Source organism: Podarcis filfolensis (genome assembly GCF_964270895.1).
Source record: "Podarcis filfolensis genome assembly, chromosome: 8".
In the NCBI taxonomy this organism is placed as follows: domain Eukaryota; kingdom Metazoa; phylum Chordata; class Lepidosauria; order Squamata; family Lacertidae; genus Podarcis; species Podarcis filfolensis.
The window spans coordinates 61163693-61176760 of NC_139611.1; the positions used below are offsets into that span (position 1 = coordinate 61163693).

A 13068-nucleotide genomic window follows, 5' to 3' on the forward strand; every position below is an offset into this window, starting at 1 on the left:
TCTCAAAAGCAAGCCAGGGCGATGTTACTGGCAGCCCTGCAGGCTCCTCTGAGGGCAGCAAGAAGGCTGCCTGCCTCCTGAGAACTTGCTGCTCAGGTAAGAAGCGGCACTGCACATGCTCACAGCCTGCGTTGTGATTGGCTATAGGCGACCATAGTCCCGCCCCCCACATGCTTCGTTCGTCTCACATGCTAGGTAAATTCTCCTGCCTCGACCGAAAGGAATGGGGGGGGCAGAGGAGGCAAAAGGGGCACCTCAGAGGGACAAGCCGCCCCAGCCAAAGGCTCAATGGCCACCTGCCTGTGGCTCCTGCCTGCCTGTGTTTCGTTTCTGCCCTGGAGACTCTTGGCTGGGAGTTCAAAAGGGCAGATTGGCTGGTTTCAGATGGTGAAGAGAATCAAATCTGAGCAGAGTGCAATTTCCAGCCCCTGGAAATGGAAATGGGAAGGCGGAATGAAGTTAAGGCCCAGCAGGAGAGCGGACACAGAAAACCTTTCATGACAGAGCCCTAGACCCAGCCTCCTTTGGCCACCAGGTATTGCTTCAAGTCAATATTATCCTCACTGCACCACCATCATTCACCCAAAACTGTTTGGGTACTTTTGGGGGGGAAAGCAAAAGTGAATGATATTGATGCAGCATTTGTCCATTTTCATGCTGATGTGGGGGTGGGTGGGAAGTATTTATCACATTGCCCTCCATAACGTATTAAACAATTAAGTTAACTGGAACTTATTAAAAATACGAAATACGATCCAAACGTTTAAAAACACCAAAACTAACTACTTCCTCTGTTGTCTGATGTACATTATTTACGTCATTTCATTGGATTTTAATATTCTGTTTGGATTTTAACACAGCTGCAGCTTGTCCTGGGACCTTGTGGTGAAGGGCAGGTAAGAAATCATTAAAATAAATAAATACAATATAAACCAGGGGTGGGAGTGGGGGACACCTAAAATCCAGGTTCAATCCCCAGAAGCGCTATAGAGCCACTGCCAGTTAGTCAACAATACTGAGCTAGATGGACTGTTTTTATGACTTTGTACTCTCTGTTTGGGGGAGTGCTATAGTAGGTCAGTGGTAAAGTATCCCAGGTTCAACCCTCAGCCTCCCCAGGTAGAGCTAGAGTCCTGCTGCCAGTCAGGGTAGACATTACTGAGTGGTATAAGACTGCTTAAATATATGATGTGGTTTGATTATAGGAATATAGAAAACTGCCTTCCACACAGTCAGGTTAACAGTCTTTCTAGCTCAGTGTTCACATGGACAGGCAATTGCTCTCCAGGCTTTTAGGCAGAAGTCTTTCCCAGCTCTGGGGATGCCAGGGATTGAACCCAGGACCTCTGCATGCAAAGCATGCACTCTTGCGCTGTGCTCTGACCCTTCCACAATTATGTAACTTCAGTATTCATAAGAATAAGATGTGATTAGAAAGGAGGACCTTAAAAGAGGACAATTATAATATCAAATGCTCAGACTTGGACTTCTAAATTTATGATTTCCTTCTGTACCTGCAGCCATGCACCTAATTTGTATGATATTGAACCAAACAGTGGTGATCCTTGATCCTTTATCTTTGGTATTCTACCTCTTCCACCAGAAAGGGTGTAGTCCATCAGATTCTTCAAGGCATATTTTCCCCACATTCCAAAATACTATTATGAGTTGTGGGATGCCATACTCTCCTAAATTCCTATATTCAATAAGTGCTAGAATTTAATCAAACCTCCTGAACTCTTGGATCCAGCAAGGGTTAAAATATAAGACAGATTAGTTTCCTGATAAGGCAATCACCATTTAGAAAACAAAGGAAAGGTGATGGGCCATTAAGAAAGCAAGGAGAGGGAGCTCTGTGCCAGATGTCAAATGAGTGTGACCTGGAGGAAAAAAAGTTGCAGGCAGGTAAAGGCAGCAAGCCAGAAAACACAATGGTTGATTTCTGTTTGAATCCAAGTTTGTGGCTGTGGGGGAAACAAAACCCTCTTGGGGTGTTGATGCTGTGGACCTCTCCATCATAGGCTCAGGTATATACAGAATGTGTAAATAAACTATATATCATAAAGACACTAGAGTCTCCACTGTCCCTCATTCTCAGAAGGAAACACAAACCCCAGGTAAGCGCTTCGAACACTTGGAATCTTGCACTGCTTGGAGATTGGGGTGGCACGCAACACTATCTTAATTTAATGTGTACATTAATGATTTTAGAGTGTTGTTTGTGCTGTACTTTTGTACTGTTTTGTTGTTGTTAGCCGCCCTGAGCCCGGCTTTGGCTGGGGAGGGCGGGATATAAATAAATTATTATTATTATTATTATTATTATTATTATTATTATTATTATTTATTTTGACCACTGCGGGAGGCAGTGGAAGACAGGAGTGCCTGGCGTGCTCTGGTCCATGGGGTCACGAAGAGTCGGACACAACTAAACGACTAAACAACAACAAAAGTAAATTATGTTCTATATATTACTAAAACATTGGAGACTACAAATTTCCAAAGCTCTGGCTATATTTATCCTATACAATACTTTTATTATAGTCTCAGTAATCTACATTTTCATCTTTTAGGTTAAAATAGGCCATTCCTGCTTATCCTTCTAAATCCAAGCAGGATGCTTGATAGCATCTGGGAAGTGCCTCTGGAGATATACACAGTCAAATATTTACGACTGATGGTTTTAAACAATTAAACACACACATATATACAAACAAACAACAGAAGGGGCATTCCTTCTGACCCAAACATTTAAATAAAAGAGGCCCAAACATTTAAGGAGTGAGTTGCTATTAATAAATGGGGCCTACAATAAAATGTTGCAATGTATCACCCAGCTCTGAGGGCCTCTTCAGAGTCCAAATGTCCTTTTCATTGTGCATTCATGATTATTTTTGCCCGTGGTGCTGTTGGGATAGTCACATGCAATCCTGTTTTCAATGCTGTAAAAAGTTTTGGGGTGATCACACGGCTATATTTCCCATCACTCCTGTGATAGCATTATTGTGGTAACATTGAAGAGTAAACTAACGCAGAATAAACCCACTGCTGATGCATTACAGCCCCTCCAGACCGGTGCTTTATTGTGGGTATAGTCTGCAATATAGTATTGACACAATATTAGTGTGTTAGTGATGAACTGAGGTCTCATCTAGACTTGCTTTTGTGCTGCGTTTCTAGACACAGGTTTGTGCTTTAAAGCACTGTGTCCGAGTCCAGCACCTGGTCAGCCAGATGCCACAATGGGAAACTTACAAGCAAGACAGACAGACAGACAAATAAGGACTAGATGGGCCATTGGCCCTTCTTTTGTTCTTACTTGCTCTTCTATGCTCTTATGCCATTACACACCATATCACTGCTACAATTACCACCTCCTTTCTCCCTTGCTAAGTTCCCTCTAAGGCAGAGGTGGGGAACCTCCAGCCTGGGTTTGGAATGTGGCTCTCCAGATCTCCCCATCTGGCCCTTGGGACTCTCCCCACACCACCCCTTCTCCTCAGGCCACACCCCTCACTGGCCCTGCTTTGCAACCTCTTTGAGCATTCTTGCCTGACTGGGATGTGTCCTTAAACTCTGATAATGCCTCTTGCTTGCCTGAATGGAGGATAGAGAGGGGTGTGCAAGTGTGTGTAGGAACTCACCTACAGTACAAAATATAAAAATTGTGTTGCTCTGCCCACTTTTGTGTCTGGCCCCAAAATTTCCCCATCCTTGCTCTAGATTCTACTCTGGGGGAAACCAGGTAGCACTCATTCCATGGCACCTGCTAGCACGTTTTGGCTCTGAGATTTCTAGGTGGATCTTAATTGCCATCTGTTTGGTTCCAATGCTAGCAAGCTAAGCATGAAATGCCCATATTAGGATTTAGGGTATAGAAAAATTACTTTAAATGACTGTTTGCTCTTCTAACATCGTAAGGTAAAGCACCCTGCAGGGAGGGAATAGGACACAACTTTGAGGAATTAGTGGGCCTGATAAAAATCTGGAAGCCTCTGCAGATTTTGTTAGCACTGGGCATACTTGAGCCCAAGGTCTTGATTCTAATTCAATTGCTTTGAATTGGACCCAGTTAGCAGGTCCTTATGCATGCACAACGATGCAATAAAAAGAGTTACTAAAAAATAGTCTTGTTTACTTTTCCAAATACATTCCTGACTCAGCTCTCTAATAACCAGACTGAACATGACACGGGGGTTCTATAAAGTCTGCCCTGATGTTGATTTCCACTTCAATACAGCTACAAGGAGCTCTGGTGGAGAGAGCAATACATAATATTTTTCCTGCAGGTTTTATGCCTGCTATGAATCCCCCTCCTCAGCCCTCTTTTCTCTTTGTGAAGGAAAAAATATGTGGATCTAGAATTTTCGTCTCCTATGGGAAGAAAAGAAGTTAGGGGTGTTTTTAAATGGCTGAACAGCTGAGAGGGAGTGATGCACCACCTCTCCCCCATATTTGCTGTTCCACTCAAACATGGAACTGGATTAAAGTGGGTGAAAACATCCACACATATCTCACACACTACCTTTAGTTTGCTCCCCGGGCAGCTTCTAAGAGACTGCAAAAAGAAATAAATCAGGTAATAATAATAATAATAATAATAATAATAATAATAATAATATCCAGCCCCATAATCAATAAAAGGTTACCCTAGAATGAATAGGAGCAATTAGCCAATACAGCCCATGTCCTTGTCTCTTTCATGCAAATTGCCAGCGGTTTCTCAACATGTTGCCCCTTGTGAGAGGGTCCTTGCAGTTGGAGAGAATGTCCGTGTTTCTCCCCTGCATGATTAAATAAATAGAAAAACAGTTGCATGGAAATGGATCTGATAGAATTGAAGTTCAAATAAATATTCACATTTTTCTCCCGGGGAACTAAGCTTTGACCATCCAGTGGGTGGGGGGGGAATCCACCCCCATGCTGTTCCCCTTGCTAAAACTAAGCATGTTGGAATTGAATTACGGTATATTTCCCCAGCATATCAGATTAGTGGAAGGGTCTTGGCTCAGCGGCAGGAAAGGCTCCTGATCCAATCCCCAGCATCTCTAGGTAGTGTAAGGAGGGACCCCCTCCCTAAAACCCTGGAGAACCACTGCCAGTCAGGGCAGATAATACTGCGATGGACCAATGGTCTGACTTGGTATAAAGCAGCCTCCTGTGTTTCTAATCAAGAGTAAGGAAACATGACTCATTTCCCAGAGGCATGCTTTTAGCAGCAGTTTTCAAGTGCGAGAACTACTATAGCCGAGGGTTGGGGAATCTTTAACCTGCAGGCCTAATAAGGCCGGCAAGACTCTGAATTTTGAATTCTCTGTACATCTCTTTGCAAGTGCTACTTACATGCAAGACACACTTGTGTTCGGTATGATCACATCTTACATACCCTTCAAGTATCCTGATTTTCCTGGGTCATCCCTGGAATTACAGAAGCCATCCTGATTTTACATATATGCAGAGCCCTTGGAACTGAACCCCCACATAAGGTGCTATTCTGCTGTACAGAGAGAAGGTCCTGACAGGGTAGTTCTGCCTAACTTGGAAATGGCAAACAGAATTAGCCCCAGGCGGGTCAAGGTTCCTTCCTATATCCATCCCACACTTTATCAAAGCCTTTGGTCATAAATGCCACACTCTCCTGGTCCCTAGTGCAGGGCTCCCTCTGGCTATTGTTGGACTCTCATCAGTCCCAGCAACATGGCCAGTGTGCAGGGATGATAGGATTCTCTTTCCAGCAATAGCTGGGAGGGCACAGATTTCCTAACCCTGCTCATCATTAGACCTCCACAACTTCCTGCAACCACTTCCACTTGCCTTGCAAACATTCTTCTGCCCTGGGGTCTTTCGGACAACCTGCCAAATTGGCTAGGGCAGGCAAGGCAACAATTGCCTTACCCTATATGGGCCCACTAGATTGCTGTGTTCCGTGGAACTGGCACTTTTACAAGTGCCACATAATGTTCCACACATGCGAGAAATCGATCTTATAGCATGGCAGCAACTGGAACCCCTTGCCTCTTAATATTAACCAGGAGCCTTCATTGCACTGTTAAAAAGCTACTCAGACATGTAATTTTATTGCGCATATTTGCTTTTAAAATCTGCTAATTTTATCTATTTTTAATTTTTTTTTGCATCTACTGTTTTTTTAAGTCTGCTTTTATTGCCTTTTTAATGACTATTTTATACCATTTTATGTAAACTGTTTAGAGATTTTTTATTATTAATGTTAAATAGCATATAAATCTTGCTAAATAAATAAAATAGAAACACAGCACAACTTGTAGAAACAGCTGTGACAGCTGATGATAGTGAGAGGCCAGGTGTGAGGGCAGCACTGTTTTGGAACTGGTTCTTTGGTGCTCTGGACGAGTGTTCCATTTGTCAAAGGTATGAGTTGGTCCTGACGATGAATTACGCAGCGTGGAACCAATTAGCAAGAGAGGGATTTTGTAGAGAGTCTGTTTCTTGTTTATGGTTCCCAATAGCCATAAAGGGAATATTATGATCCCTTTGTGAGTGGTCTAGTGTATTTTGAAAACACGTCCAGGGAGAATTCCGCCTTATTTTCTCCCAACAATGACGAGCAATCTTGCCAAGGGACTCCATTCTTCTCCAGAGCATAGGAGGAGAGTCTTTGTGCTTACTGGAGAATTCATTTCTCCTGAAATGATTGTAGAGGTTGGTGTGTATGCTGCGGAAGCAAAGAGGTAAGAAGGGACTGAACATCCCCCAAAGTCTCTGCTGCATGCGTCAAGCAAAAGAGTTTTCCACACCAGAGGGAGCAAAGCTCAAAGTAATAATAACAGTTATTAGAACTTCAATGAAAATAATGATACCAGCACCTCATCCTGTGGCTGCCACTTAGACTCATCTAATAGGGGGCACAGCCTGTAGGAAGATGGCCAGTTCCTTGGGTGCAAAGCAATAATATTTGGTGCAGTTGAATGTGAGTTGAACGCTGGACCTTCCATGCCTGTGGAAGGAATCTGAGAGGGATAAAGGGTTGGATCTGAGAGGTCTTGTAGCCTGGCCACCCCGCATAGGAGTGTAGGAGGCTGCCTTATACAGTGGTACCTCTGGTTATGAACTTAATTTGTTCCGGAGGTCCGTTCTTAAGCTGAAACCGTTCTTATCCTGAGGCGCGCTTTTGCTAATGGGGCCTCTAGCGCACTGGCGGAGGAAGAGAAGTGCGGGGGGAGCACATCACACCTGGCAGCGTGATCCCGGTGGGGTGCCATCGCAGCTGCCCCCCTGCCCACGCTGGGCGCCACACCCCCAGGATGCGCGCCAGCCCCCGCCCCCACCTGCTCTCTGCCTCCCCGGCGCCAGAGCATGAAGCTCTGCCACTGCTCCCACTGTGCACGTGCCTCTGGCGTGTGATTTCCATTCACATCCTGGGGCAAAGTTCAGAACCAGGAGCAGCTACTTCTGGGTTAGCGGAGCTCGTATCCTGAAGCGTTCGTAATCAGAAGCGTTCGTAACCAGAGGTACCACTGTATAGAGCAATATCCTTGGTCGATATTGTTCAGTGTTGTCAACACTGACTGGCAGCAGCTCTTCAGAGTTTCAGGCTGAAGTTTCTCCCAGATCCACCTGGAGATTGAACCAAATGTGCCCAGTGCATTTTGAAGTTCTGACTTTCAGGCTAGTAGCCAATATTTAATTTTGAACTGAGCAATAGCTCAAAGACCAGCAACAGTGACTCCACCCACCAACTGGCTCCTCCCACATGAAGAAAGGTCTGTTTAACCCTCTCTTTGCCAATGGGACTCCAACAGTGGCTTTGATAGAGCCTTTTCTATTGGCGTCTCAGCTGCTTGTTACCATTTGGCTGGTGTTTTGACTTGCACATGGGAGTGAGTGCCTGACTGGGTGCAGAGCAAAACAAAAGTGGAGGCTTTAGATATTTTATACCCTTGACAGGTTTATGCCCCCACAACTGTCCAGGGCTGGTCATTGGTGCTTGCTGGTCACTGTGCCTTTGCTTGCACCATTTAATTTCAAACAACATAGGCAAACAGGTCACCTGAAATTATTAGGACACCCATGTGAGGACTAGATGCGAGACAAGTGGCTTACCCATGGCAAATCCACACAATACATTTAAAGCACATTCAACACACCTTTGAAGCACATGACACCCCCCAAAGAATCCTGCAGGCTGTAGTTTCCCCCTCACAGAGAACATTGTAAGAACATAGTATTGAACTACATGGACCTTTGGTTTGATCTAGCAGGAATCATCTTCTATCTTTTCTTTCTTTCTTTTTTTGTATTAAGAAAAAAGCTTAATCAGGCACCACTTCAAGGTAAAACCGCTGAGACAGTAGTCCTTTTTGCAATAATCAGGTTGCAAATTCCTGGCAATCTTTCCAAGGGATGGAAATAACGGCACCTGCTTTTGATATGCATACAGGCATTGCAGTCTCTCACGAAGGTGTCCATAAAGCTAGATTTTTCAAATCGACACAGATTCCACGTCTCCAGAGTCTATCTTCAGATGGTATCACTTTGTAATCTTGGCCAGCAGTTGAAGGCTTACTCCATTGGGTGTAAGGCAGCTACAAGACTCCAGGGATTCTGAAGCAAGTGGCAGATACTTGGATGAGAAAGTGATGCTCCATCTCTTCCCAGGAGAGAACCCTACACTTGCACCTCTGCCTGGGGTAGCAAGAGTTGTACATTCCAAAGCTTTCTGTACAGTGCATTGGCAAGAGTCCGGCCGATGCAAGCAGAATACAAAAGACTCCCTCTTGCTGCCACCTGCCCAAATTCTAGGCATACAGGGTGGTCAGGGGACAGCCAGAGGGCAGGTAAAATACCCTCAGGGAACAGAAGGCAAGGGTGGGGCTAGGGCCGAGAACACTGCAGAAGCAAGTAGAAACAGTCCACACTTGAGGGAAGTTTTTAATGTTTAATGCTGTACTGTACTGTGTCTTTAATATTTGGGTGGAGCCGCCCAGAGTGGCTGGCGAAACCCAGCCAGATGGGCGGGGTATAAATAATAAATTATTATAATATTATTATTATTGAGGCAACTGCAAATGCTGAGGACTGCTTCCCAGAGGTTGCGCTTACTGAAGGAGCATCCCTGTGTCTTGGCGGTGCACATAGCCCTGATAAGCCACTTTCTGGGCTTCAGGATCCGAGTGGGAGTCTTGAGAAGCCAGTTCCCACAGCCCATTGTGCCGAGGGTAGGGAGGCACCAGCCATTGCACTGGCAATCGGGTCGTCTTCCGGCAGTGCAAACTGTGACCGCGGCAGCTTCCCTCCTGATTTGGAGGAACTCTCTCTGCTTGACCCATCTCCTTGCCAGGGCCTTATTGTCCCAGAGAAGTGTCTTTGCAACTTGCCGGGGGAGGGGGTGTTTCTGGGAGTTTTTGTTTTTATGCTCGGATCCTTGGAATCAAAACCCTTGCGTTAAGATGCTAGTTACCCATATATTAGTGAAAATGGCATGCAAAAATGCATTGTATTAAGGGAAATTGCTTTGCAATGTGTATGTTACACAAAATACACATACAATAATTTGTATATTAGGGGAAATTTGTAATGAAATGCTGGTGCTTTGGTTTGGTTTTTTAAAAAAGAGAGATTTAAACATCCCCACACCACAAACTGATGTGGAAATGTGGAGAACTGAATTTCAGGTTGGAGAAAATGAGACACCAAAATTGACATAGTTGCCCTTCCCTATCCCAGTTAATCAGAGCAAAGATCCCTCTAGTCTGTTTCCCATTCTGGCCAACCAGATGCCTCCTGGAAGCCCACAAGCAGGAGGTAAGCATGATAGTCCTCTCCCATTGTTTCCCCGAGCAACTGATATTCAGAAGCCTTTGAAATGCAGTTGTTGCAGGGAGGGTCTGGGTATAGCTGTTCCACATTTTCCCAGTAATAAGCCACAAATCAGGCACGGGGGAATTGAGACTCAGGAAAAAGGCCAAGACAGACATGCAACATGTTCATGTTTTTCTGATTTAATTTTTGGTGTGTTTACTTTGTTGCTCATTCTGGTTTTTATGCCCTGTTTAAGCTTCCCGGAGGCAGTTTGGCTGGCCACGCGTGGAAACAGGATGGGGGACTAGATGCGAGACAAGTGGCTTACCCAAGGCCTCAAAGCCAAATACAGGGAAGAGCCAGAAACGTGACCCCTGCCAAACCAATTCTCCTTCAGTTCATTTATCCCCAGTCACAAAGTTCCTCTCTTGCCTACAGGAAAGAAAAGCCCATTGCTCTCTCTCTTGCGTCTAGCAGGGACAGGGTGCTCAGAGGTGTGGATGGAGCTGTCATGGAATTGTGGAGTTGGAAGGGACCCCACGGGTCATCTAGTCCAATCCCCTGCAACCAATGTTTTCTCAGTTTTGCATTTTCCCAGTCTTAAGATCAGTTCTCTACTTCCTGCATGAGTTTGTGCATTTTCTTTTTAATTAAAAAAAAAGTCCTCAGGAAAATTTGTCAGTATTTTAGTGCGAATTTCTCCTAAACACATTTTGGTGTGCGTTTTGGACTAATATGCACATTTTTGCAAGCCGTTGCTCCTAATATAATGCATTTCTTTATGTGTGGTGTAGTGGTTAAGAGCGGTAGTCTCGTAATCTGGGGAACCGGGTTCGTGTCTCCGCTCCTCCACATGCAGCTGCTGGGTGACCTTGGGCCAGTCACACGTCTTTGAAGTCTCTCAGCCCCACTCACCTCACAGAGTGTTTGTTGTGGGGGAGGAAGGGAAAGGAGAATGTTAGCCGCTTTGAGATTCCTTAAAGGGAGTGAAAGGCAGGAAATCAAATCCAAACTCTTCTTCTTTTTCTTCTTCTTTTAACTAAAACAGGCATTTAGAGGCACACTTTACCCTAATATATATATTTTTGTAGACATTACTTGGCTGGAGAACTACATTGCCAAGTTCAGAGAAGTGCAAATGTGGAAGAATGACTTAATTTTGATTCACACATTATTTTGGAAAGTGCAGATTAGGTAAATTCACTTTTAAATGCAAACTGAATTTAATTTATCCCCTGTCCGTAGTTGCAAGACATGATAACTTCATGGCAACATCAGGGCCTTTCATGACATTTATTACTAGACAAGGTGGTAATTTAATACCACTGGAGCCCCAGAAGTCATTTTGGAAAGATTTATTGCCACGGCATCTGTTATCTTAATCTTCACCGTCATCTTGGTCACATGCCTGTATTTGGATACCTAAATTATATCTCCAAATGATGTTTCAAATATGCAAAGGATACATACTCTATTTAGTTCTGATGTATCTTGATTTTGCTCGGTTGTTATATAGTTTTAATTTTTTTTAAAAAATAATATGGATAGGGAGAATTTTGCTTTGACTCCTATGTTAATGTGAACCGTACCTAATTTGCACTTCCTGAAATAACAGCCAAACTGAAACAAAATTATCCTTTGAAATTCACAACTTTCTGGATATTACGATGCAGTCCACCAAGTGAAAACTGTGTACCCAAGCACACATGTTTAAAAAGTGTTTATGCAAATGCATATCTTAGTAAAACTAACAAATTAACAAAAAATAGCAAAGAAAAATGTATATTTTTGGCAATTTTCATGAGGACTGAAAACAACAACTATCCCAAATTTATGCAGAAATGTGGCAAAGTGAAGAATAGAAAAGGAAGAAACTGAGACAAACGTAAATAGACTTATTTGTCCATGCTTGATTCATAATATACCTGCTCTGAGGTTTCCTTTAATGCAGCTGGATCTTATCAAGTAGCCAGGTCCTCTTTTGCCTTTTACCTGTGTCCAGTTTAAAGGAATGGAACTCAGGGAGTGAAGAATTGGTGGTATTCAGCTAAATATTACTCAGAGTAGACCCATTGAACATGAACATGACAAAGTCAGGCCTATTTGTTTCAGTGAGTCTACTCTGAGTAAAACTTAGCTGACTACCACCATATGAAACTAAAACAGGCTCATGCTGCTTAGCCAACAGCCACTTAATAAGCTAGCCCAGACTAGTATCCATTCCATTCTTGTATCTCCCTCCAAACAGTTATGCGTGCAGCGCCAGTATGGCTGCTCCATCCACTGTGCAGGCAAGTAGGGAGCACACTGTGTGAGCACTTTTTGCCCTCCTGCTGACAGCACCAGAGCATCCAAATCTCTAAAAACAGCAACAATTAAGTGCTGTCTTAAGAGATGGCAATCAGCTGAATTCCTATCTTAAAATGGTGGTCCAGCATGCTGTACTGTCTACATCAGGAGTTCCTAGTGGCAGAAGCATAATAAGAAACAGCTTCTCCTGCACCAACCAAATACATTTTATGTTTCACCTCCATTTTCTCAGATGCTGAGGTTTGTAGGGGCAACTCATTCCCCTTCACTCTTTTCTGCCACCTCCATGTCATTTCCTGTTGCTTCTTTGCATCCATAACGTCATTTTCTCCCCAGGTATATACAACAGAGGTTCATTCTCAGGGTCCTTGGTTGTTGTTTGTTGGTTTCTCCAACTTCCATTGTCATTAGCCTGCTTGTTAATTCAACAGCCATGTGTCCCTGGCAGACAAGAGCCAAGCTTGGGTCTTTCCAGCATGGAGTCTGAAAGCCAGCCAACCTCCAGAGTTGCTCCACATCTGGACAGCAGCTGAAATATTAGAGAGATGAAGGCAAAAAGAAGAGTTGGCCCTTAAGCTAGAGAGGATCATCTTCCCCCGTGGAAGGGAGCTGGCATTTGCCTTCATTATCATGCGCAGGGCCAAGATGAAGTGAGACCGTCGGTGTGTTTTCCTATCATTTAGGGCATGGATTCTGTGGCAGCCAACTTTCCCAAGGTATACCTCATTATTTAGCAAGACTGGCTGCTGGCCACACCTAATCTGAGAGTCTGCCTGTCCCAGCTCTGTGCTCTGTTTCTGGAAGGGATGCCTGGAAGGTGGGGGCGTCCCTCTTTCATGCTAAAGCATTTTAATCTCTTTGAAGAAGTGCCAGGTTGTGCTAGTAGACCAGGTTGTGCTACCAGGTTCTGCTAGTAGACAGCTAATTTTAATGTGCTTTATTTTAATGTGTTACATATATATATATATATATATATAT

General features: G+C 44.0%; 1 long non-coding RNA gene across 1 annotated transcript in view; it reads left to right on the plus strand.

The window, feature by feature from the left end:
• Positions 1 to 233: 233 nt before the first annotated feature.
• Positions 234 to 13068, plus strand: part of LOC310767985 — a 52561-nt gene continuing 39726 nt past the window's right edge. The window contains exons 1-2 of the long non-coding RNA XR_014551140.1: positions 234 to 535; positions 861 to 896. This is a non-coding gene — a long non-coding RNA (uncharacterized lncRNA). The remainder of the gene's footprint in view (positions 536 to 860; positions 897 to 13068) is intronic.